At 34.8% G+C, this 25,614-nt stretch overlaps 1 protein-coding gene across 21 annotated transcripts in view; it reads left to right on the top strand.

Annotated features, from left to right (window-relative positions):
* Positions 1–25,614, top strand: part of LOC148648940 (poly(rC)-binding protein 3) — a 90,075-nt gene that overhangs the window by 15,925 nt on the left and 48,536 nt on the right. For 17 of the 21 annotated variants that reach the window (XR_015926568.1, XR_015926566.1, XR_015926569.1 and 14 more), the window contains exons 2-5: positions 11,280–11,376; positions 12,174–12,252; positions 12,379–12,494; positions 13,782–13,915. The gene's annotated coding sequence lies outside the window, so the exon portion shown is untranslated. Of the gene's footprint in view, positions 1–11,279; positions 11,381–12,173; positions 12,253–12,378; positions 12,495–13,781; positions 13,916–23,354; positions 23,495–23,544; positions 23,652–25,614 lie in introns of those variants that run through there. The other 4 variants (XM_088607347.1, XM_088607348.1, XM_088607350.1 and 1 more) reach the window with 4 other exon arrangements.

Genomic DNA, 25,614 nt, shown 5'->3' with positions numbered 1-25,614 from the left:
CTCCTTTGAATTCCCTTTAGAACAGTCCACAGAATCCTCTCCAGAATCCCTTCTGAATCTTGTTTTCTGAATCTGAATCTGAATCTCTCAGGCTCTCTGTGTTGCCTGTTTTTACCTGGAGGAACTTCAGCTCATTGATTGGCTGAAAGTTCCATGGGCATCAGAGTCCCACGTGGGTTACTCGGCCCTACCGGTCCCTGATTGGTTGATCAAGGTGAGATATGAGTCACTTACTCCTGACACTTAGGAATGCAATCCAGATGTCCAACTCGCACTCCCTAGACAGATAGGCACCAATGGATGACCATTGATCATGATAGCCAGGCTTAGCTAAGTGCATCCCCCTTTGGGAGCTGTCCTTGGACCTTAAATCACCTTGCATGAATGGTTTCTCTGTGGCTGCACCACAGAGATGAACAGAGAAATGAGGCCTAATTTGGGAAAGCTCAGAAACACTTAATTCTGCATTATTATTAAGCCTCACCGCTACAAGAGTCTATAGCAGTAATGGTTGATGTCAAGATATGGTTATTATGGTTCCCTGATAGTGGGATAGTGGTGGTGAGCAATTGAATCTATAGCAATTTGCAGATGTTTGCAGATCTTGTATCTCAGGATTGATAAAAAAAACTGGAGATGGCTTTTTGGCAAATGGAGATGAACTTCAAGGTATCTGGGTATAAATGTTTTTTTTTCCTGGAGCAGGAGAGCAGATGTGATTTTTTTGTAGTGTTTTGGTTCTTGGAAATATTGGAACACTGTGTAATGTATTTGCTTGACTACTGTTGTCCTGCTTGCCAGTGGAGCAGGCGTCACCCTATTAGGAAGCATACCTCTGGTAGTACCGCGGGGCATTGTATAAAGAACTTTTGTTGAGTTGCTTGGTTGATAAATGGTTAGTGGTCTCATGTTATCTGGTGTAGAGTGCAAGCTGTGGGATAAGTTAATAAATGAAGCATCTGAATTTCTTGGTGCATCAAATGTCTACTGGTGCATCATTCCTTGACTCATAATTCCTCTTGTCCTCATAATTATTGCTTCAGTTATTATATCCTTTAATACTTTTAAGAATGTTCTTTTGTCAGGGACGTTTTTGAACCCTTTGTTACCCTTGCAAATGTTGTGGGGACTCTCTTTTACTGAATGTTAAAGTGGTAATTGAAGGGGTTTAGGATGGCTGGAATGAATGTACAAGAACAATAGTTAGTCTGCTTAATTACATTCTACATGTAAAATATGCACGTGCCTGATTCTCTGATGCAGGCTTTCCCAGGCTAGTCACACAGACAGGAAGAAGACAGCTCCAAATCTTGCTGCATGTGGAAGAGGGAGCAACAGATGGTCCCTCTTGTTATCTTTTGGCAAATCTTTCCTGATTGTGGACACTTGTTCTATGCAAGGGAACCAGTTTTTTAACACCAATACTAGACTTCAGGACATTTGGCTGTATCATATGATGTGCATGGATACCAGAAGTTTGGAGACTTGCCATCATGTGACAAAAAACTGGGTCAGGTTATAGATGCAGTTTGTAAAACCATGTAAAAACAATCTCACATTTCACAACCCTTTGTTAAGTCTACTTCTATCCAGATTGCAAGTAGGCAGTGAAGGCAAATTCCATGACAGCTGTTATAGTCATGCCTGCAAAATAAGATGAACTGGACATGGTTGCTGGCCAGGTACAGTGCCCTGAGCTGTTGGTCAGCATGCATCTCAGTTCCTCTTGGAAATCCCCTGAGAATTCTCGAGAGAAGGATTCCCTTGGACAAAGGTGATCTTTCCTACCACAATGAAGTACTGTAGGAGTCACTCTCTCACCTGTTGTCACAATTGTAGTCCTTTTCTTAAGGTCGCTCCGGCTCTTTCATTTCTGACCTGATTTTGTGCATCTGCCCCTTGTTCCAGCCTCCTTCCAGCCCCCCTTAAAAGCCAGACGCTGACGTTAATCCGGGCTCTGCTCTGGTTTCCGTACCAGGTGAGTCCAGGACCTGGAAGTGCCTGGCCCCGTTATGCTTTTAAGTTCCTGTATTTTTTCCTGTTTCCATTCCCGTGCCAGTCCCGACCCGGTTCCTGTTTTTATCCTGTTCGTCTTGGATGGACCACCCGGCTTTGGACTTTCGCTCCGTCGTGGATTCCCCTTTTGATTCCTCTCTGGATTGTTCGCCTTGGCCACATCTCCCCCGACCACCAGCACACCAAGGACATCCCCGTATTCATCCCCGTATTCATGTTTCATCCCCGTATCCTGCATGCCTTTTTCCCTCTTGTATTCTCACTCAACCCCGGATCGTGTCGTCCGCACAGAGTCCGGAAAGAACGCTTTGGTTACACCTGTAGAGTAGGTAAGGGCTTTTTGAGAAGAAAATGATGGTGGAGAACAGTCTCAGTAGATTAATGGTTGGAAAATGAGATGGATTGATGAATGAACCCATGAATCTGTGATCAATTTTATTACAAAAAATTATTTAAAATTTCTTCATGTGGATATGGATGCTTATTTATGTTTTATGGTGTTGTACTCACCAGCCAGGGTGCAGCCATTGGAGGAGAATTATAAGTCCATTCGTTGATTAATAGGAAGTATGGTGCATGCAAACACAATAAAGGTCTGTGGACCTTAAGTCTGAGTTCAAAGGAAGTATATCAGAAACTACAGTACTGAGAATATTCCAAAGATTGCCCAAGCATCCGAGCGAAGTTCTGAGCATATAAACGAAAGATCAGGGTAAAACACCAGGTAGGGAGACACCAAAAGTCAAAGTCAAAAAGAACTATTCAGAGCTGGGAGAAGAAACACAGAGAGACAGGAAACGCTGAGAAGCTGAGAGGGAAGATAGCTCAATGATCGTGCGTTCAACAGTCGGGGAAGCAGGATTACATACTCAATAGAATTAGGTAATTGACAGATTAATTGGCAACAGGTTTAAACAATCTGCCACACCTTGTGCATGGCTCCCGCATGGGTTTCAGGCCATGTAGAAACGTGGCCGGTATGCGTGGTAATGCAGGTTAAGGAGGCTGCAATCCCATGTGATTTACACTTGAAATATCCCCTTGAAATGTATTTTTTTCTTTTTTTTTCTCCATCTACTTTTCTAGCAATGGCTCCAACATTGTAGCCATTATTATTAATGTGAGAGGGCTAGATAATGACACCAAGCATGGTTCAATGTTTTTATTTCTCTCTACTGTTTCCTTCACTGTATTTCTTTTTACTGAAGTCTGACTTAAGAGATATGAAATACTGTATGTATACAATTTTCTAAAAGAATTTACTAAGAGGATGTCTTTTTGGAGTTTTAGGAGGTACCTTTATGACATTTGGAAACTTTTCTGGGGAACAGTTACCATATATAGAAATTCGATGGTGTAGGCAAAGGTGATAGGAATGTTTGTTTTTGTGGGAATGAGTAGAACATGTACCAGTTTGGACAACAAATTGAAAGATCTGACACTGGTGAGGTTTGTGTGCTTAATCTCAGTTATCTCAGCCCTTATTACACCAGAAATATTTTGGTGAGCATGGGCTTGAAAGTGTTCCTTTGCTGGAGATATAAATTGGGGTCTCCATTTATAGGAGTATAGAGTATAGAGAAGCAAGGTTCATGGGATTCCAGAGGAGAATTTGCTGTCTATACTTTTGAATTGAGGGCTGAGGGGCAGTGTGGGGCTTGGAAGCTAATATGCTAGGGGATATTGACCGGTGGGGGGGTTTATGTACAGTAGTGAAGGAACAAGAGGGTTGAAATGGGATAGGTTTTAAGTACTCAAGTTTTTTTGGGCACTTATTATTTTTCAGAATCTTTGTTGATTTTATTTTCAAAGTGCTGCTTTGGATTTGTCCCCTATCTTTTAATTCCAAATTCTAAAATGTTAAGACCTAAAGCTATAATTAGATTATAATTTAATAAGAATAACAAATTTGGCAGAGAACTATGTATACAAATGGAAAGAATTGAAATTGCTGCTGAAGGAACTTAAAGGAATTGGATCTGAAATAAATGAATTGATCCAGAGAGGAAATTGAATTTGAATAGAACTGACCCCAGCTCAGGTCTGGACACATTTATTTTTGGATTAGAGATGAAAGTATGTTTAAAATTCCTTCTGGCCTTTTATGATCAGCAGGGACAGGAAAGCAAAAAAAAAAATGAAACCTTACAGCACTATTCATTTTAAAATTTCTTCATTTCTATATTTTACCTCATCCTTTTCCAATTCCCAATCTTTACTATAAAGAACACAGGAAATACAGAACTGGTCGTTTTTAAAAACTTGTGAAGCCTCTGAGGGTTTTAAGTTTCTAGGTCAATAACCAGCAGGTTGAGAATGTCAGACAGGAGCCAGCATTTCTTTTTTAATATGGCTGTTTCAGCAGCTATATTCACATGATCAGATTGCATCATGTACAGTAAGCTTCTTTTATACCTACATAAATGAAAACAGGTAAACCAAAAACATATTGCATTGTAGTTTCTGAGTTGGCTTGTTAAAATGAAAATAAAAATGCTAAAAAAGTGTTAAAATTTCATTTAAGTATGCTGAATTCATTTCTCTCCATTATTTATAAGACAAACTTTAATCTCAGGAGAAATTGGCAAAATGCATATATTTAATTAAGTACTGTATGACCGAATGTTGAAGGTTTTTTTTTCTTGCAAATATTAGAGCTTTGATAACAAAAAGTAGTGAACTGCTCCTTAAGTACCCTGAAAACAGTAAATTGATTGCACGGGCTGCACATGCCAGCATTATTGATTTTCTGAAAAGTATAGAAATGATGTTATAAATATGATTGTAGTGGTAAATATTATTCTTAGGACACACATATATTGTGGCTATAGAATCATATTTAAAAAAATAGTTATTTTAATACTTTTTTAATTGAATTTTATACTTTTACCATAAAGTACTGTAAATGTACATTTTGGCATTAGCAATGGTATTAGAAGGCACCTAAGATCATAAAATCATGAATGGTTTATCTAAGTGAACTGCAAACACATTTTAAAATGTCTCAAATCATTAACAATATTACAACAAATAATGTTTAGTAATCCCCCTTTCCTACTGCTCATTTCTGCCGACATAAGAAGTCAACTGCTGATACAATTCTATACTGTAGGCATTACTACACCCATTGTATTGATGAAAGGCTGTGGTGATGCAATGTTACCAGCTTTGCTGCCAAAAGTCCCGTGGCTCTTGCATGTTTTGGATACAAGAGCTGCAAGCATTCTTTTTTGAGGCACTGGTTTTATTTTTAGCTCTGCAGACTGTTTCAATAGAGCACAAACGCACACAGTATAAAATACATTCTGATGAGCTGGCGAAACAAGTAACTCTCCAAGCATAAATATGTCCAGGATCAATGTCACATGCAAGAGTAATGGTATAAATCTGTGGCAGGGCCAGACACAGGGTTGAAATTGTACTGCCTGTGCATCAGAGCAAACTAAAGCTCAGGGTTGACAGTGGTGTGTCTAAAGGACCTACTGTAGGAAAACTAAATGACAGCTGTGTAGATGAATAAAGCCGATGCTTTCAATGTACGTTTTTGTGCAGTCTCTTTATGATCAGAATGCTAAATAAAAATGCTTAAAAATGCTTAAACCAAGGGTTAGATGGTCCTTGTGAAATCAGTTATATTAATTATTTTGGCAAGCTGCTGAGAAGTACAGTACAGTGTATGACTTCACCTTTAACTGATGTAGAATGTTTTAATGTGTGCACTTGGCCAAATACCTCTTCATCATTAAATGGTACTTCTCAACATGAGGATTAAATGACTTTGATCTAAACTTTAATGCCAAAAAGAAATTATATTTTAAAAGAGACGGCTAAGCAGACTGCTGCCAAATCTCTCTCTTTTCAAATTCTGTAAAAGGATTAATCCTTTGGAATGCTTACTAGTAGAAGCATTCAATAAAATAATTGATGTTTTTCAGGTATTTTATTTTGTCCCTTCCATTTTTAACCAAAGTGCTACTTGGTTATTTATAGTTTAATCCTTTTTTAATGACACCTAACCTGTCATGCTGCTCTTTAATGGTGAAACTGTCATTAGATTTCAAAAGCCTTCAAAACACACTGTGAACTTGAATGTATAATGAATACTGTACATCCAGCAGGTTTATTTACACTTGAGTTTATGAAATAGAGAAGCTGATATGTGTTTTTTTAATCTGTGAACAGGATTACAGAGTTCATTCCAATCACACTGAATGTCTGCATTAACTTTAATGTGTTTTACTTAAACCCAAATGAAAAGTAGAGAAAAATAAACATTTCAATGTTTCAGTGTTTATGAAAACTGTGCTGCTAAATGTTCACAATCATCCACTCCATGAATTTAGGTCAGTATTATAGTGCATGATGTATGCAAGAAATAGCGTTAGATAATGAACATTTTTCTATTAGCCACTGGTTTTTCCATATGTATGGATTTCCAGTCTAAACTGTTCTTCTATGCAACCATTTATTGCATAACATTCGTAACAGAAATAGGTTAGTTCCTTAAATCTGAAATATATCATAGTTATAGAATGAAAGAGATAGAATTATTCATTTTTAATTTCACAGTAAAATTAAAATATGTGAAAACTACATTTCAATTGTTTTACCTTAAAAGACCTTAAAGAATCTGGGATTGATGAAACAAGGTACAGTAGTTGTACTTACATGCCTGTGAAAAAATCTGACATGTCTTGCACCCCAAGAAAGGGCATTGTGAACCAACAGGGGGTGTGTGCACCCCAGTTTAAAAAACACTTCTTTAAGACAAGGGTGGGGACAATGTAGCAAAGTGGGAATGTTTGCATTCATTACTGATGGGTTTTGGGTTCAAGTCCCTGCTGCAAATACTGCTGTTATACAGTACCTCAAGCAAGGTACTTTACTAAGATTCCTTCAGTACACCCAGCTGCATGAATGGAGGGAGGCACTAGGCTCTGTGATGCACTGCTGTCCTATCCAGGGAGGAAGTCAGGTCTTCTCTGTACCATGGAAACAAGAATGCATTCTGGACTGATGGGTCAATCTAGCTTAAATACAGAAATATCTTGCATCTTAAGACAACAGTAATGAGTTAAAGATAAAAGAGCAAATCATGGGTTTCTAAAAATATTGTAATGTGCCACATTCCATAGTCCTCTAAAAGCTTTGGAATTGGGCCTGTAATTTTTATTTCATTGTTTACATGCTGGCATGTTTCTAAAGTAAGACATTTTAATCCACAACATTTACTTTCAAGATGTCATCTTGCATGCTGTGTAGGGATCTGTCCTTAGGCGGCTTTTTTTCAGACATTACTTGCAGCAGCTGGAAAGACTAGTTTTTACTTTAGTTAGATTTGGGTCTGTTGAATATTGTGACTCATTTACAGAGGACAAAATTGTCCAACACAATGGCAGAGAAGATTAATGATGTAGCAAGTTTATATTATATCTTGCAAGAAGGACCAAACAGTTTCCACTAATTTGTAAACATTCTCATGTTGAAGTTGAGCACAGTGGATTTAAAACTTTAAACTCTTTACAATATTAATAATGAAAAGCCCCATGCTTGTTTCCATACAGACCTTATAAGCACATTTCATACAAACATTATATGCTATTAATAATGTACCAGTGTTTGTAGATTAAAGGTCATGTGTTGATGAGTATGTTTGCTTTTAACAGCCATGTGTCTGTAAGTCATTTAGATAGTTCAAGCAACATGTGATGAAAGATGGTACATTATGTTTTGGAAGAAGATTCAGAAATAGTGGAATACAGCTTGAAATATCATCCGAAATGCCACCCTCACTGATATTATGCACTGAGATTACTGTTTCTACCTAACAGCGAGACTTTTTCTAACAGCCATTATTTAGGATGAGTACAGAAGGCATGCTAAATCACAAAATAGAGAGGTTGGATTGATCAGCAAGATATCCTGTCATGAACCTTATTGAGCATGTCTGGGACATGCATCATTAGTCAACAGCAGCCCATCTAAAGTAACCAAGAGACCCATTATCCCATTGTTTTTTAAATGTTTTGTTAAATCATTGGATTGTAAATAGATGTGTTTAGCTATGAAACACAAACTGACCAGCTCGTGAATGGTTAATAGTGTGTCTTAGACCTGAACATCTACTCAGTTGTAGCAGTAATTGAATAACAGAGCACTGGTGAAGTTCTGCACCTACTGAAAAGAAATTAGTGAAAGTTGTTAATGTTTCTTGTGTGCCTTTGAGTGACATATTCTTTGTAAAACCTCATTACTCCCTAATTGGAATTGAATGAAAAAGGATTCAGTTTATAAAATGCTTTTGACTGAAGGAGGTGGTCCAAATTAATCTTCCGTTGTCAGTAATCACACTAATTAAATTCTTTGGTGTGAAGAATGAATTAATATTTTCCTTAATTGTTGCTTTACTTTGTGGCAATAAAAACCTACTTAGGATCAAAATCAGATTCATTTTCCACAATTATCCATTTAACCAAATGAGTGTAATTTACAGACAAAAATGAAATCTCTATTGAAAAGAAAAGGAACAAAACAGATTCTTCTCTAGCTAGCATTAAGTAAAAATCAATAAATAAGAGCGGTTGTTAAATTGCTGGGGCCATCTGCTCCAGAATTGGCTGAATTGAGATGAACCATTCATCGCCTAAAATGAGTAATATTTTTAAAAGCACTTTACTTTATTTTAATAGGCCATTATAACTGTAGGAACATCAAGTTGAAGATGGAGGCATATAGTATACAGTACATGTGGATTCTCACAAAAAAGCATAGGAAACAGGGTCACGTGTATACATTAAAACAAGATTTGTATCATATTAAGGATCTGGAGACTGTTTTTGATGACATAGGTGATGAAATTGTAGTTAAAAATTGAAATTGGTTAATGACGTCTTAAGTGGATATGAGACAAGATATTTCATGTTTCAAGATGTATAAAAAGATTAAAAGTTCATGTTCCATTTAATTAATTCTGGAGGATGGTTTGAAAACATAATTATAATTAAATAATCCAAAGTCATTCGTGGAAGGTTGCTCTCTTGAGATGCTTGCCTAATTTATGATTACTGATCAAAATTTTTATAATAAAAGCACTGTATCTCTTTTATCATGCTTATCTTTTTTGATCCTAAGGTATATGTACAATTCATAAGTAGTTTTTAAGATTCTGTAGTCGTAATGCAGGTTCATTATTTATTCATGAACACACTTGTACAATGCTATGGTGTTTTGTTTTAAAATTCTCATTTCAGTAGAACTGGAACACCACAATGAGTGCAGTTGAAAATAAAAACACAAATTAAAACAGTTTGGTCCTGCCCGGAATTGAAAATTGTTTTGTGATTTTCTTTCAGTCTTGCAGTATTTGCTTTTGGTCTAAGACCAAGAAAGTCTCCCACAAAACCACGATTAATTTCCTTTCCAAGGAAATAATTTGTAAGGCCTAAAATGCTAAAAATGCAAAAGTGTTTAATCAGGATGTGTGCTACTTTTCCCCCTGTGCTGAGATTAGTTTTGCAGCATGAGGATCATTTTGGATTTCTAAGAAAGTTTTGTACATTTCTCAGGAGTTGGTAAATGTTAGAAAGTTAAAATATTAAATAGTAATTAAACCATATTTTTTACTTTTGGAAGTGGAAAATTATACTGTATAACAGTTTAACAAAACATTGTGTTTCTTAGTTTAACAATTGCAGCTGTGTACTGTATATGTTTTGAATAAACACAGTTAATACAATATATGCATCTAGTACAACCGGAATAATCTTCCTAAACTATAGTAACATTCTTAGCTTACTTCAAATTTACCAAAGAACAGATCTTGCAAACAAACCTGAATTACAAAACCTGCTTTTTTTCCCAAAAACACAATTTTGGAGACAGAGTGAAGTGACTAGAATATTTGAAATAATATTTTAGAACTTTTAATAAACTTTGGCCGGGAAACACAAATGTACAGCTATTTTTCCATACGTGAATAGGATGAACTTTTAATGGTGTGGATGCTCTCAGAAATAAACGCTTCTGCTGTTCAATCTGCAACCGCATAAAGTGTAAGTGATGCATTTCAGAAAGCAAGTCCTTGAGGGTCAAGTAGTGATTTACAAAAGTGGATAGAAAGAGCCCATTTGCTTTTAGAAATCATTAAAAATTAATATCATCTGATTCATCTGCTGACTCTCGCTGAATCAATGCTACAGTATGTTGTAATAGAGTTTCACCTCCAGGTCTTTCAAGTCAAGCTCTTCCAAATGAGAGATCAGAACCACCGTTATGGAATATGTACAGTATGTTATAATGCTTCGTGTACATAATGCTCAATATCTACAATGGTATTGTATGGCTTGGTATTTGATATTACATGTATATCACATTTCAAGCATTTGGTCGGGGTATGAAACATGAAACCTTTTTGTTCATTGGTAACATTTTAAATCAGGGATTGCAAATGTCATATTATATTTATATTAATAAAGTATTAATAAGATAATATACATATAATAAGGACCAGCCCCTATTATAAAGTTTTGTATGATTTGTATGTAACAAGACCTTTATTCTGACCATAGCCATTTTTAAAGTGTAATTTTGCAACCCAAAACTATAGTGCAATCTATCCATTCAAACCTTTCTTCACATTATAGATTTTTGCTATCATGTTGGTTTTAATTTCATTTCTTGAATTAAAAAGTTTGTTTATTATGTATGCAAACACATAATCTGCACAGCTCTGCCTGCAACATCAATGTTTTTCTTTGTTCTTGCTGTGCAATTGAATCAACAGTAGGGGGCAATGTGATCATGCTCTTGAAAGATTGTTTTTTTCAGTTTTTTCAGTGAATTATCATTAACCACTGCTAAACAGATTGATGTCTTCATCTTTTTGCACCTTTTTACAGAGCCATTATATTAGATTTTTTTATTTGAACCTTTACAATATTGCAGGTGTTAAAGTAAAACTGAATGAAGGTTTGGCACTGATTGCATTTAAACTTTAAATAGCCATTTTATGATTTATCCTCATTCTAAATTCTGTATGGGAACGTTTGTTCCTCCAGTTAACAAGGTACAGTACAGTATGTACACAACTTTATGAGATCCTAAGGAGTCTATTGCTGGTAGAAACAAGTGTATGCTCAGACGTTATTCCTAGATTAATTATATCTAACATCGTACTTTATACTTTTATTTCATAAGTACTATATGTACACCTTGGTTCATTGCGTAACATATATTGAAATATGACAATGTATTTCTTTTTTTAGGCTATGAACAGAAGTCTCTTTTGATAAAACTGAATTTTGGAAATGGTCTCCCAAAGCTGAAAATCTGCAGCTAAAAGACGTGCAGCGCACAATTTAAGTAGGTACAGTACCTGATTTTACAGTTTCCAAAGGAAGAGGAAACATGATTTGTATTTGATAACACTCTTTGCATTTGTAATTCAGCTGTTTACTTTAAACTATAAGTTTATAGTTTGGTGAAATCTTGATTAAGCTTTTCCATGATTAAGATTAAATCTAAGTTAAGATACCTCACAAAATATATATTTTGTTGAGACTGTAATTCAGTAATAAAAGTTGAGAATGTAAAACCACTGAACTCACCAAGCTTCCATCAATTGCTTGGTGGAGGAGTAGATTTCTAGACTCGGAACTGAGAGGTTGTGGATTTTAATCCTAAATGGAAACTGTATTGCAAGGCACCCCACTCACAATATTTCAGTAAAATGCACAGGTTTATAAATTAGATATAAATGAAAAATTAATCAATTTTCTCCAATTAACAAAATATTTTTTTTTCTGATTTAGAAATAACAAAACATACAGTATGTTACGTGAAAGTGCCGTTTGTGCACTATAATTAAAGTACTTCTGTCATTTAAATTCATGTAACTTCCTGTTCCATCCAAGGGTTATTTCTTTTAAAGTTAATTAAAATAATTTATTTTAAAATAAAAACAGTTTATAAAGAATAAGATCATTTTTAAGTTGCAATTTATTTATACATTTTATTTCCAGTATTGTGTTTTCCAATTTCTCAAGAGTATTTAGGGAGTTTGACAGAAGATTTGATTGTGATTTGGTGTTTTATTTGTGCATTATGTTATTAAGGTTTATCTGTACCTTCTTTCACTTGTTTCCTTGTATTGTGTCAAGTTGAAAAGGGGAAAGCTGTTCAATTCGGTACATTCTCAAACTGACCCCCGAGACTGTCCAGAGAACTGAAAGTGTTCAGGTAATTGCAAGATAAACATGATCACCATTTCAAAAGTCTTACTGTTAATAGCTGGTGTGGAGGACTGTAACACACTTACTGTACTGTATATCAGGTGTTCAGTTTCACATGCATTTCTTTTTTCAGGTGGATCTCCTCTGGACATACTGTATAGAATTTTTCAAAGTCTTCTAGAAGTGTGGCAGCACAAGGTCACATGACCTGGAAGAGAAAACCCAAGAGACTTTTGGCATCCCTTTTCGGTTGGAAACACTTTATTTGTTATTTGTTGTTCATTCTAAACTAATTGCCTGTTCATTCTGTGAGTTGTTACAGAGCAGAACTAAATTAGTGGTGTCCAATTTTGATGCATGGGAGCTCTAGTCCTTCAAAAATTAATAGATGTCAACAGCCTGTGGATAATTAGTCTTGACTAAGTTAAACAATAATTGAGAGCTTGGTGAATTGACAATCAAAACACTTGGTGATGGTCTAGGATCACTGCTGTGAGCCCCTAATTTGGCCTTCACTGGTGTTGGAAAATTAAACAGAAATACATGGAAAAAGTGTGAGGAGGAGACTTTATTAGTGAAATATGGTAAAGATATACTGGTGAAAGAAATACTCCGAATCCAGAATTCACAAGCTATCCAAATAATAATAATAATAATAATAATAATAATAATATGGAATACGGTAGGAGCAAAGGGGTATATAACAGAACCAGTTAGGTAAAGACCCTTCTAAAGAACAAGGTTTTGAGTCTAGATTTGAAACAGCTTAGGGAAGGTGATTCTCTGATATCCTTAGGGATTGAATTCCAGAGTTCTTGGGCATGACAGGAGAAGGCACTGTCACCCATAGTACGTAGATAGGCTTGGGGGACAGATAGGAGACCAGAATTAGGAAAGCAAAGGTTGTGAGGTGGGGAGTAGGACAATAGTAACTCAGACTGGTACTGAGTTGCCAAGCCATGCAGAGCCTTATAGGTGACCATGAGGATTTTGATGTTGACATGAAACCTGACAGGAAACCAGTGCAGGGAATCCATGAGTAATGTGATCACTTGCACTAGACCTGGTCAGAATTCCAGCTGCTGAATTTTGGACACTGGAATTTATTCAACGTGGATTTAGAAACCCCAGGGAGTAGAGCTTTACAGTAGTGAGCAGAAGGCAAGTGTGTTGACCAGCTTCTCAGATAATAAGTCCAACAAAATACTTGTAATTGCAGCCAAAAGTACTTCCAACAAATATTGAGTCCGCGAGGTAAATATTTATGCACTCAACATTTTGCTAACATTTAACTTCTTTCACTCATAAAAGTGTTCAGTTTGAGCATTCAAAAATATTCAAGTTAAAAATGTGTATGAATCAGTTATAATCCAGCAAATGGGTTATCATCGTGTAATGAACATTTGTGCAAGACACTGTACAGTATGTATATTATGTACATATATTTATTGGATAATATTTAATCTTATGTCATGTGTTGGATGTTATTCAGTTAAAAAATAAGTTAACTGACCAGATCCTTTTGATTTATTGTAGAATGGGCCGGATATCAAACTGGAAAGAAGTCTAAAGGCTGATGAACTAATTATCTAAACAAGGCTGTGATAACCCTCCCTCCCTGCAAAACATCTACATTTATGTTCAGAGTTAAGCAACCCGATACTACATTGGTAAGTCAATTGCTTGAGTCAGTTGATTCCTCTTCAAAGGAATTTTATTATACTGCCGAATACATTGCAGAACCCCAGTTATCTACACCTCAATGCTTTAGCTCTATTATCAAATTGTCTCTTAATACCCTGTACCTTCCTTATTTATAGCCCTCTCCGGTGGCTGGTAGCTAATCACAGAAAAAACAATTTTTCAGTTGTTTTTTTCATGCAAGGATTTAAATAATACATTTCAAAACATAAACATTTTAAGCTGTCAAATAGAATATAGTTGGCTGTAAAGTAACAAAGCAGAGTAGTTTAGCATCTACTAAGAGATGTACCTTAGAAAAGGAAAAAAATGCATGGAGATACAATCATATTATTGTAAAAATCCATCCATATTATACAGTACATACTGTTATTTTTACATATCAAATATAAAACAAAAATCCTGCTATGTGTCTGGCAAAGTGAAACCTTATACTTTAGGCACTCAAACTACCAAACGCTTGACTTGTTAAGTGTTAATAACCTGACACATCTATTATCATTGTTTTCATTTGGTTGCTATTTTTATCATGAAGCAGTGTATTTTACCTTAAATAATGCTGTATGAAAATTTACATTCAGTCGTTACCTTTGCTATTCCTGTGACCCCTTGCAATTCAAGACAAAACAATCGAAGGGAATTGAGAAAGTATTTAGAAAGTGTGATTTATATATTTCCATATTGATTAAAAATGTTATCAAGAGGCTTGCAAATTCAATAGGAGCAGCAGTGTGATCCTTGACTTGCACTGTATGGTAAAATTCTCTTTGTAAATTGTTCCCTTTTTAAAACAGTGTTTCCTTATTTCTCCCCCATAGGCTAAACTTTGGAAACCCTGTCTACTTATTCCCAAGGGATCATTTGTCCTTTGTAATCAAAACTATCTCTGCAACTTGGCAGTTTCTCCTTAGAGGCAACCCCTTAGTTTAATCAACAGAAGAGCTGTGAAGTTATGATTAAAAATAACTATTCATGTCCAATTGGTTACATAATACATTTTTAAATAGAAGATACAGTGTTACCATTGAAAGAAGCCAAAAACTTGGAATCTTTATTATTAGGTATTAGTTTAGTCATACCCTAGGATATTTTAAAAGATAAATCCTAGTATACGTCAAGAAATTCCACCACCTGGCTCAGTTTTCATATAACAAATTGATAAGTATAGTCTATGGACTCTTGTTGTACCCTTCTGTATGGTCATCTGTATTGGACTGCATTGATTGTGTGAGGCCATGTTGCAGCTACTGCTATGTTGTTTGTTTGGCATTGTGTCATATACAGTATGTGCTTGTGTTTTGTGGATGCCTTTTCTGAAGATGCAAGCTGATGCTTTTTAGAATTCATCAACACCAACTGATTATTAAAATGATACTTTTCTTATTTCACATTAAGTGCATTCATTTCACACTTTGAAATATTAAGTCTGGGTTGAAAGCAATTAAGCTCATTTGTCTTTATGACCTTTATTGACTTGTGAAATGCGTTATGCAATTTTCTAAGAAGAATTTTCAGCGATTCTTTTTTAAAAAAAAATTAATTGGAACAACAGCTTTTTAGGAACAAAGGTTTTCATCATTTAAGATAAATTATAAATTTATTGTCCTTCCAAAAGGTTGGAAATTTCTTTGGCATCACCATACAAACCTACAAAAACAAATAACACAACATAAAATAAATACACATTTAAAATAAACAATAGTCTTAGACATACAGTAATACATACTGTACACACATGTCTTGTTTTGCCCATACTACACTACTATTTCACAAAATCCAGTTGCTCTACACAGGAAACAGTCACTTAGCTCTGTTTAATATACTAATTGCATAGGAAACTAAAGATTTCTTGGATGCATTTTTCTTGGCCATAGGTATTCTAAAATGCCTCCCTGAAGGTAGCAGTTGGAAATGGGAATGCAAAGAGTATTAGGGGTCATCAATGTTAAGATGAACTTTCTTTTGAATTGCAATATAAAACAGTTCTTTAAGCTGTTTCTGTGGTCAACCATTTATTTTACTAGCAATATTAACAGTTGGACCAATTTCCCTTTACTTCCACACCATCATACCAAAAGTAAGGACATTTTCTTCTAACATTCTAAAATGTTCTTACTCAGCACAAACCCTTACAGCTTCCTGGTCAAAAATACAAGCTGACTAGCGTTCTGAAAAATGCAATTCTCTGTAAAGTTTAAATGTTCATTTATTATTTTTTATAAATTGATTAAGGGGGAGAGGTTGAAAATCTGACATATTACTATCACAAGTAGCTGAATCTTTGGTTTTATTCACATTATCAACATTAATATGAATCATTCTTGACTGACACCACCGTTTTAGTTTACTTATCTGTTCAAAGTAAAATTACATCAACGTCATCAATATTAGTTTTTAAAACCGTCAAAAGGACCATTCATTACTGATTTACTGTGTGAATGTGAAGTTGAATAATGTCATTCACAATGGAAAGAAACAAACTGAAAGTTAATTTTTTTACCCATCTCAGAATAACTTTAACTCTAGATAATGAGTAAGAATGAAAATATGAAAATGAATGGAAGAGTTCAGATTGAGCATTTACATTTTGATTAAAAATGAAAACAAAACTCATATAACTCAAAAATGCATATTTCACATGTAATCAAAATAATGGGTTATCACTGGAAGGGCGTTAAAGCTTTTAAATGACACCTGTATTTTGTCCAAATCAATTGTCAAAAAAATTGTGCACCACAGTTGACATAAACCTGGAGTAGAAATTTAAACATTTAAACATTGTGTACTGAATAGACAGACAATAGTTGTTATTCTAAACCTGTGGATTACTGTTATTAATTCCTTGCATTTATTTAGATCTGTTAATTCTGTAGGATTCCAAAGACCTGCTCCATCCTACCTGGGTATCACACCTTAGCAACAATACCAGTTGTAGATCAGGTAAAGAACTGAGAAAATACTTCAACAATTAAATAAAGAGTGAAGATTAGAAATGCCAAATGAGTGGAACATAGTCCCGTCACTGGAGTTGATTCACTCTTAATATGAGATTAAGAGTTAATGAGATACCCGTTTTTAAAGAATGTTGAAAAAAAGAGTAAACAGTGTATGTGCTGTATGTTTTTTATCTGCTCTGCCTTGCCTCCAAGCACTTTCCATGCCCCTAATAATCCACTTTGAAGCTGATTCAAACTGACTGACTCTTCAGTGGGACATTAAACATTGCCTCTGTCCGTATGAACTGCACACGCGCACACACACACACAGAAGCACCAATATCCCTTTCTACTTCAGAATGCGCTGCATAGGGGATGCAGCAGCTTTCCACCCTCCTGCATTAACAGCCGCAGAGCTGCTGTGCTCAGGGGACTGTCACTACTGCATATCAAAGCAAACACTAAAGCTAGTGAAAAACACAAGCATGAAACAAAGTCCCAGTCTTTCCGCACTCCTTCAAAATATTTTTTATATTTCTTCATTGATTGGACAAGGATACATCACCCATTTTGCAGTATGTTCATCCCATGGTACAGTAGATTTTTGTGTGGGAGTAATCAAATGTAAAATTTGTACAAAGGCACAGGCAGTAAATAGATGTTAATGCTCCAAATAGAAACAGTAAAAACTGCATGAAAAAAGAGCTGACCCGAAAGATTTTCAGAAGCATCGGAGTATTAAAAACTTCAAATTCAATACATTTCAAAACATGTGTCTCTCTTTCTTTCTTGCTCAGCTCATTAAAGTGATTTCCTTTTTTGGTGATAGTGTTTACCATTCTTTTGAGTTGTCACTGTTTAGTTTTCGTATTTAGCTTTTGAACTCACTGTTTATGGAACTTATGCCATTATTATTGTAACCCTAACAAGAATAAAGTTTAATAAAAATTTCGGCAGATTTATGAGGTTCCCTTTCTTGCATTAAATGCAAAGTATGATAGAGCATTTATGCCATGGTTAACCATACTGTAGCCTTGTATTCATAAGCTGTGACACAGACAATGTTAATATTTCCTTTGAGCTGCTAGACACTGATCCTCAACAGAGAAAAACATTTTCTATATATATACAGTATCTACTTTCAATAGAAATACATTTCCCATTCATAAGATTATTTTCCATAATGTTTCATTGTGTAACAATGTACTTTTAAATCTCTTACATGAATACAATAGATATACTTAACATTGGGAATTTATTTTTAATATTAAGCTGCAGAAACCAACAGTAGAGAGTAGAGAAAGATTTCCAAGCAGAGTTCTACATGAATTATCTTGAAGTTAAACCATCTATGCTGGAAGGTAACATTTGTCATGTACATTATTCATGTACTGATTCAAAGAGACTTTTGTACATAGGCAGTATTTGAGTATGGCCTGATTGGAATCTATGTAAAGCAGTGATTTACAATTATTTAATTCATTTTTTTAATTTGCCTTTCATTTTATGTAATTTACTTTTCATACCTGTATCAATAATTTGCCAAATAGCTCTCTCTTTCTACTGGTATACAGATATTCACTAAGAATGACAAAGCTGTCCATGAAGTTGTTTAATAACGTGAATACAAAAAGATTTCAGAACAGAATTATTGAGGAGGGATATTTTTCTTTTTGGAATAAAAAGAGTCACAATACTATATTCTGTGTCCTTTCCATCAAGGCAGGACTAATTATAGGAATTTATTGATTTTTTATCAAGTTGCATTATTTTTAAAGTCTTTTACCACTAGATTACAACATTAATCTCTCCCCAACTGTTGATGTGAATGAAACTCGAGACAAGGCAGACCTCAGACATCCCCTAGCACTGCTTTTAATAAGTATGCCACACTGATCTCCAGTTTTAATCACAGAAGTCACCAGAACAGGAGGCTTTTTAATTAATGAAATTAATTAATCTCTATAAACTATACAGAAATCACAAAACATAAGGTGGCTGTGGTGGATTGCATGTTTGAAGAATGTCTGTCTTATTTAATCTCTTTTTATTAAATACTTTTTAGGATTACTTTAGTTTATTGCTCTTAAAACTGGTGGCTGGGACTGCGAAAGTAGTGACCAGAATGAACACTAATTACTATGATGGTGGTAGCATCAAGCTATGGGGATGCTTTCTCCTCATTGGGGACTGGAAAGCTTATTCTGTGACTTGCTAGCTAGTCAGACTAGCTAGCTAGAGCTAGTCAGAGCTTTGCAGCTCCTTTAATATAATGGAAAAAATATACATGAAATGAGAAAAGCCAGTAACTTGCTAAAAGATCAAATGGTAAGATTATTATTTTTGAGCAGGGGATCTAAAAACAGGAGGAGATCAATTTTCAAGAGGCCCCTTTAAAACTACACCCCTCTAGTAAAGCTTACAATCAAATTTGAAGATTACAGAATTACAAAAATACTTCTTTCGACCCTCTGGATGGTCTTTGAGGAATGTTTCTCAGACATATTAATGAGAGAAGCAGCTTTACAGTGAAACACATCCTTTGTTATCATAATATTTCCTTAAAATTAAAATAATCCTTTCACAGAAATTTTAAATCTTGCATTGGAGTTTCTTTAGCTAGTTCGGAAAATCTAGCTCCAAAAAGTGAGGGAAAGAATTATGGCAGTCTAAAGTATTGCACAGGATTAAAGGCTAGCATGAAAAATGATAATAGGGCTACAGTGCTGACTTCGTGCACTACTTACAGTAGATGTAAAATGCAAAGCAATAGTATTATAGCCCATGTATTGACGTGTTTCAAAGTAAGTAATATGGACTATGCAGTTAAAATGAAATACAGTGCTGCAGTGAATGAAAATATTATGCTATTTATCATGCAGCATTCAGAAGTCTGTATATATTTGCATTTTAAGAGTTGATAGATGACACAGCCTTTATCCCAGGAAATGCAGAAGACTTTGTGGACAGAAAAAAGGTCATACTGTACATCTTTACCATACACTCATTTTACTAAAGTTTCAATAAGCACAATTGTGATTTTTCAGAAAAGGGAGATCAGAAACCATTTGTCATTTTGATTTAAATACAAAAATAAAACTATGTTTCTAAATAATGGTACATACTGTACTGAGGTGTAAGTGTTAGTGTTAGGAGGAGGTGTTAGTGGGGCCAGCAGGGGGCGCCCACCCCGCTGTCCATGTGGGTCCTAATGCCCCAGTATAGTGACGGGGACACTATAGTGTAAATAAAGCGCCATCCTTCGGATGAGACGTAAAACTGAGGTCCTGACTCTCTGTGGTCATTAAAAATCCCAGGGCGTTTCTCGAAAAGAGTAGGTGTGTAACCCTGGTGACCTGGCCAATTTTCCCATTGACCCTTACCAATTATGGCCTCCTAATAATCCCCATCTATGAATTGGCTTCATTACTCTGCTCTCCTCCCCACTGATAGCTGATGTGTGATGAGCGTTCTGGCACACTATGGCTGCCGTTGCATCATCCAGGTGGATGCTGCACATTGGTGGTGGTGGAGGGGAGTCCCCATTACCTGTAAAGCGCTTTGTGTGGAGTGTCCAGAAAAGCGCTATATAAGTGTAAGCAAGTATTATTATTATTACTGTTAAACTATAGCTGTTCGATGTATTTCATGATGTTCATGATGAAATAGTTAATTGCTACTATTGAGTTGCAATTAATAGCAACTCAATATTTAGAATTTTAGCAATTAAATAATGGGAAAACAGAGCATACATAACCACAGCAGATTTATTCTTGTAGAAAATACTGTTTTTACTCTCAAACACACATAATTTGTCTTTTGTGAAAACTGTATTGAGATTTCACATATTTATCCATCAAAACCTTAAAACATAATTTTAAAGTTATGTAAATTAACTTTGTATATCCATACCAAACTGTCTGAATTAATAACAGATGTGAAAAAACATATACTGTATATACAGTACTGTACTCTACTGTCTGAAAAAATATTGTTCAAATAGTTTGATGTTTTTGAAATGTAATATATACAGTATATACTGCACTGTATATATTAGAATCACTTTAGGAAGTTGCAGAAAAGTAATTTTAATACAGGAACTAATAGTAAATTGTACTTATTTAAGGACAGTATAAATCAAAACACCTAAAACCTGCCTTTGCAGTAAACACCCTTTCTCATCATCAAATGACCACTGATGTGTTCAAACAGAAAAAAGTCACGGGAATTTGATTTCATTAACATTTGACATTAGACATTTAACCGTATGGTATAAAGCGGTTTGGTAAATGACATGACATGACATTTATGCAAATACATGTTGGCTGATTAAAAACACACTTTTGGTTATCCTTAGCCCTTACATCACAACCTGCTTCAAAGATCATAAGCTTAATTAAAAGTTCTCTCCATGGAGAGAATGGAACATTATTGTGGATATTCAGTATACTGTATTTACTTACACATTAAGCGTGACTTGCTATACAGCTGTGTACATCACGCAAAGCACCAGGACACTCTTTTCATTGTGTGCATACTGTACTTTTCATCACACAAAAGCCAGTGCACTGAATGAACACGGTTGAGATGGCATGGCCAGATTGAAAGCAAAGTTTCGAGCTGATGTTATTAATTATTGGTTTTAGCTTAAAGGGATACCCATTATTGAAAGCATTGATGGCAACTAAAAAAGAAGGTCAGGCGAAATGTTCCATTAGCAGAGTATTGTAAGGGACATTTCTGATGTAAAAGCTTTTAGAGAGTGGGGAAACTTCAAAACATTTATTTTTATTTCTATTCTGTCTTTATTAAAGAATTTGTTCTGCCTTAAAGCTACAAGGTTTTTTATTTCTTAAGCACTTGTTTGGTCACTGCAAAAACCAAAGGGACTTCACACTTTTCAAAGACTGTTGGGTCTGTAGAAATGGCATACAGTATTTCATTGCATAAATGTTGTCTTGCAATGGTAGATCCATCTTTCTGGATAATGTAGGTCTTCATATTTTCATAATTGTGTAATATGTCATCTACAATATCCCAGACTATATCTTTTTTATTATTTTTGTTTATTGTGTCTTATTCTTAAGACAAATTAAATAATGTGAAATATCCATAATATAGATGAAAATAAAATCTATCTGAATTTGTTGTCACAGACATGGGTATTGCAAAGATTAGGAGCTGTAGGTTAGTATTAGCAGTTGTTATGTGAGATAAAAAATTCCCATTTGTTTTAATCCCTTGAGTATAACCCCTCCGTTGTTTACTAAAATTATTTTAGCTTTGTTAATAACATACTGTAGACATTTTGCTCTCTGAGCTATTATTCGCAACATTGTACAGAATGCCAGCGGAAATTAGCACCTTACATTTATAGTTAATAAAATTTATTTAGGTATTTATGTATTTTATTGCACTTTTTTTAAATTCTATTTAAGAATTCAGGTGACAATCATTTCAGACACTACTTAGTTTCTCAATTAAATTTGTTATATATTGGTATAAGCATTCAAAAGAGTTTGAAACATTTAAATCTTAAATTAAAACTAATTGTAGACAAAATGATTGACATTAGTTGTAAATTAATTCTTGAAGGATAGTAGCAAAGTCAAGGGAAAATTGAGAAATATTAAATACTAGGATGATTAAAATGTCTTAAATGTATTCTGTAATGTAGTGTAAATGTATTGCATGCTCACTTCCCATTTGAAAATTCAAAGAATCTTGAGCTTTTCTAATTCCTGGATAAATCCTTTTAAATACAAAAACAAAACAACAACTGTCTAACTGCCTAATAATCCCAGATTTTGTGAATTTTTAAATGGCTATGTACAGTATGGTTACACAGAAAACGTAAGAGTACAACTAAAATAGACAACTGCAACATAAACAATATGTTTGGGCCTGAAGATTAAAATGAAAAGCTTTTGTAACATTTGAAAATAAAAATGGGCGGAATTTTATCTATTGAAATTTGCTGCTTTTTACAAGTATCCTTTTGTCTAAAGAAAACTTTAGCTTTTTAGAGTATAGACTGCTGTTTTCAAAAAGTTTATTTCCATTCTTTGTATCTAATTATTTGCAGTATACTGTACAGTGCTTTCCCAGTCAAGCAATCAATGGCAGAATATTTACTACCTACCCTGTGGTCTTTAACTGCTCAATTTCAGGTTGGTAATAACAGCTACAGTCAAATAATTGATTTAGAAAGTGCTTTATTTTAATAAAAAGGCCCGCTCTTCTAACATCACTGGTCCAGGCCATCCTAGTACTTATTTCTATTACCCAAGCAGTAGCCACCCCTGTGCAATGTGACAGACACACACAAATATCCCCAAAACACAGTTCTCATTCCCATCATTAAATGCTGGAGTCTCCTTCACGCCTTTCTAGTCCAATTAGGATATCAATCCAATGAGATGAAAGAAAGTCTTCCCTCACCCTGACCCCAACACTTTCTCTCCCTCCCATAGCAGGAAATCCAGTCACCTTGCTGGGGGCAATAGGTTAGTTTACTTATAGGACAGGCCCAACCAGACTGGACCTCAGTGTGCCCATGGTGTCCCATCTTTAGTGATCCTACCTCATTGTAAGGAACCTTCCCTCTAGCTGGTAAGATTTCTTATTTTACTAGCTACATTTTTGATACTTTAAATTTTTAATTGCTATGAATAATGTGGACAAAAAACAAAACAAAACATTAAAGCAACGTTCAGTTCTCATCCCAAACTGTAGAACACGTAGAAGCCTGTGGGAAGAAAAAGAGCAGGTGAGGAGAAATGATCGATTTACCAATGTTAAATTTTGCTAATGGCTTCTGTGCCAAATGACATCATTATCTTCATATGTTTAGTTGAGTGTGTTCAAGTTGTTTCAGTTTCTCATTTAAAATGGAGCAACAACGCTTTTGAACAGTTTTTGAAGAGCTTGGTGCTGTTCTGTTATTGGAATTGAACCTGCTGTGTGTGTGATGTACTCAAAACCACCTTGAGTGCTTACTCTCTTAGTTTCAGGGCCTAAAAAAGTTGTGTTCTGTTTCTGTGTGGAATGGTACAGTTTTGCGTCTGAAGGTAGTCCTTCAAAGACAGTTTGAATTTAAAGTAGATTATTGCTGACATCATGTTTTGTCCCCTGCGTAGTTTTTAGACATTCCTTGTTATAGCAGAATCTAGAGCACATTTAATGCTCTATTTGTGCTATTTTTCCAATAGGCTTAAAGTTTTAGTGAGGGCACTGTAAATGAAAGGACTTATTACATGAATACTAGAAGACTATAAATCACTATATAGTACATATTCTTACAATATTATGGAGAATTGCCCTTCTTCTGAATATTATTTGAACATATAATATTGAGCTTTGTAATTATGAAAATTGAGCAGAAGAATATTACTTCAACATATTACAGAATACAAATTAAATAATGTATAATTGCAGGTTGGTTGTTGCAATAACTGGTACTTTACATGGTTAAAGAAATAAATTTTTACTTATAAACTGCAGTATTAAATGTTAAAAATCATAGCTTAAATATATACTGTATATTAACCTAATATAATTTATTTGTTTACAGGAGTGTTTAACATATACTGGAAAAGTATTATTTTACCATTAATGCTTCAAAATGTGGCATTACAGTAAATATCTATAATTGCAACATTAATATTATTTTGTTAATTTTTTTAATGGCTTGACAGATTTTTTTAATGGCCTTTTCTACAATGTGGCTAGACATATTTTTTTTAAAATTATTAATTTTTATACTACTGTATATATTGTATGTAACAAGCATTGATAAACAAATGTATTTAATTAAATAAGGCTTAATGTAAACCCCATGTCAATTAACTAAATGTGAAGTGTACTGTGGTCTTGTTTTACACAAGTGGAAAATGTGTTTATTCATGTGCAATTGTGTTTGAATTATGTTGCCTTTAAACCTAAGGACAAGTTGAAGCCTTGAAAAGAGCTAGAAAGACATAGAAAATACTATGTTTTATAAAACTTGATGTCTGCTATGTCTTCAAGATTGCTAAAGTAAAGCTAACCTGAAGGATTCAGAATATTTAATTTATTTCTAACACAAACACACTGAAAACACAGCAACTTACAGTATTTGATTTAAAGTGTGATGGATTTCAATCAGTGCCATCGTGACGTAAAATGGTTCATTCTGATTTTCTATGCCCCAAAACTGTGTTTTGAAAAGAAAATCCATTTTGATCACTTGTTTCACTCCACGCTGGATTTTTCCATGAATTAATAATCCTAACATGGCAACAATGAAAGGGGTAATCCCAGAAATTCTGAGATTAGTAGAGCAGTACAGCATGATGTCTGGGGTTCACTACAGTGTCAGCAGGCTTTCCTGAGCCTTACTTTCTCCTTTTCATTAAATGGAAAAAAGTGCTAGATAATACATCAAGTGAAAGTGTCAAATGAGAAATAGTTGAAGTAAAGGCTGAAACAAGGGTCTTAGTGAAATGGCAAAGAATAGTCAAGTCAATTGATGGGTAAATACTGTATCGTAGGGTCCATGCTTACATGGTAGGAACTGAAATATTTAATTATTTGAGATGCAATGATGACCCTTTGACTATGTCATCTGATGGAACCTCTGTTGTGCCAGAGCAGTGGTGCAGTCTGTCAGTCCCCCAGGGCAATCCACTATGTGCATGTGGTTCATTTTTTTAAATAATAAGAGCTGATTTAAAAATGATAAAAGCGCCAGT

This window comes from Lepisosteus platostomus, chromosome 14 (genome assembly GCF_059453375.1).
Source record: "Lepisosteus platostomus isolate fLepPlt1 chromosome 14, fLepPlt1.hap1, whole genome shotgun sequence".
Taxonomy (NCBI): domain Eukaryota; kingdom Metazoa; phylum Chordata; class Actinopteri; order Semionotiformes; family Lepisosteidae; genus Lepisosteus; species Lepisosteus platostomus.
This window is presented reverse-complemented; position numbering and strand designations above follow the sequence as displayed.